Source organism: Eriocheir sinensis, chromosome 24 (genome assembly GCF_024679095.1).
Source record: "Eriocheir sinensis breed Jianghai 21 chromosome 24, ASM2467909v1, whole genome shotgun sequence".
In the NCBI taxonomy this organism is placed as follows: domain Eukaryota; kingdom Metazoa; phylum Arthropoda; class Malacostraca; order Decapoda; family Varunidae; genus Eriocheir; species Eriocheir sinensis.
Genome location: NC_066532.1, coordinates 15594401 through 15596696, shown reverse-complemented (window position 1 = coordinate 15596696; position 2296 = coordinate 15594401).

Genomic DNA, 2296 nt, shown 5'->3' with positions numbered 1-2296 from the left:
AGTAGTAGTAGTAGTAGTAGTAGTAGTAGCAGTAGTAGTAGTAGTAGTAGCATTAGTAGTAGTAGCAGTAGTAGTAGTAGTAGTAGTAGTAGTAGTAGCTGAAATAGAAGAAAATGATGATGAATATGATGATTACAATGATGAAAAAAAATAAGAAGAAAAATTAATTATGGAAAAAGAACAAAAAAGGATGAAATAGAAATAGTGGTGGTGATGGTGGCGGCGGCGGTGACAGCATACCAATTTTCTAGTTAACTCGAACCTCCAGTTTTCAGAGACTCCCGAACCGTGTAATCGAAAGACCTCACAAAAATCAATATAAAAAAGATTAAAAAGAAGAAAAAAAGATAAGAAATAAAAAAATGATTGACTGAAGAAATAAAAAAAGAAAATATGAAAAAGATAAGAAATAAAAAAAATGATTGACTGAAGAAATAAAAAAAGAAAATATGAAAAAGATAAGAAATAAAAAAAATGATTGACTGAAGAAATAAAAAAAGAAAATATGAAAGAGATAGAGATAAAAAAGATAATAAGATAAAAATAAATTGATTGACTTAGGGAACAAAAAAAGGAAGAAAATTATAAAAAAAGAAGAAGAAAAAATAACTGAAGAAATAAAAAAGAAAATATGAAAGAGATAGAGATAAAAAAAGATAATAAGATAAAAAGAAATTGATTGACAGAGGGAACAAAAAAAAGGAAGAAAATTATAAAAAAGAATAATAAAAAATTGATTGGCTGAAGAGACAAAAAGGAGAAAAGAAAAGATAAAACAATAATGCAAAAACTGATTGGCGGAAGGAATAAAAAGAGATAAAAATGATGAAAAGAAAAAAATTCGCCGAAAATTCGCCGAAGATCAAATTATTTCCAGAAGGGTTTTTTTCTTTTTTTTTTCATTTTAGCGTTCCCCTCTCTCTCTCTCTCTCTCTCTCTCTCAATAACACTTGATGGAGAGAGAGAGAGAGAGAGAGAGAGAGAGAGAGAGAGAGAGAGAGAGCAAACAAAAATAAAGAAAGAAAAAAATAAAGTTGCAGAGGAACACACACACACACACACACACACACACACACACACACACGCACACACACACACACATACACACGCACACACATACACGCACACGACCCCACACACACAAACACACCCCCCCCCTTCCCCCACCCACCCACCCCCCCCACACACACACACAACCTCACAAAACAAAACAAAAAACAAAGAAGCCGAAAAAAACAAATGAAACGCGAAGCGACAAAAAAAGAGAGGAAGGAAAAAAAAGGAAGAAAAAGCTAAAAAAAAAATCATAATCTCCTCCATTCATAACCATTAGGGAGGGAAAAATGCGGAGGAAGGAGGAAAAGCGTGGAGGAAGAGCAGGTGTTTGCAAGCTGGTGACGAGGAGGGACATTTGAAGGCTCTTACGGGGAGGAATTATTAATACGTTGAGGCAAAAGAGGAGAGAGGGAGCAAAGGAGAAAGAAAGAAATAGGAAGAGAGAGAGGAAAGATAGATAGATAAATAGGTAGATAGATAAAGAGAAGGTAATTAATAAAGTGAGGCAAAAGAGGAGAGAGGAAAGGAGAGAAGGGGAGAAAGAAATAGGAAGAGAGAGAGGGAGGATAGATAGATAAATAGGAATATAGATAAAGAGAGGATAATTAAAGTTGATGCAGAAGAGGAGGGAGGGAGAGAAGGGGAGAGAAAGAAATAGGAAGAGAGAGAGAGAGAGAGAGAGAGAGAGAGAGAGAGAGAGAGAGAGAGAGAGAGAGAGAGGATGGATAGATAAATAGGTAGATAGATAAAGAGAGAATGATTAATAAGGTGAGGCAAAGGAGAGAATAAAAAGGTGTGAGAGGGAGAGATAGATAGATAGATAGATAGATAGATAGATAGATAGATAGATAGATAGATAAGTCCCTCCCTACCTCCCTTCCTCTCTCTTATCCTTCTCCTCCCCACTTTCTCTCCCCCTCCCTTCCCTCCCTCGTTTTCCTCTCCCTTCCCTCTCAACTCTTCTCCCTCTCAACTCCTCTCATCCCTCTCATCCATCAAGCGTCTCATAGAAGGCTCATCCATCACACTAATGACTACGAATGATCTCCTTTCACGTTGATATTTTGCATCCGAGAATAATATTTGCAAGTTCTTCTCTCTCTCTCTCTGCGGGCGGCGCAGGAGAGGCTGCCTTCCCTCGTCATAACAGCTGACTGCCGCTCTCCTCCCAAGCCTCCGTGGCACAATTGGTTAGCGTTCGGCTGTTAACCGAAAGGTTGGTGGTTCGAGCTCACCTGGG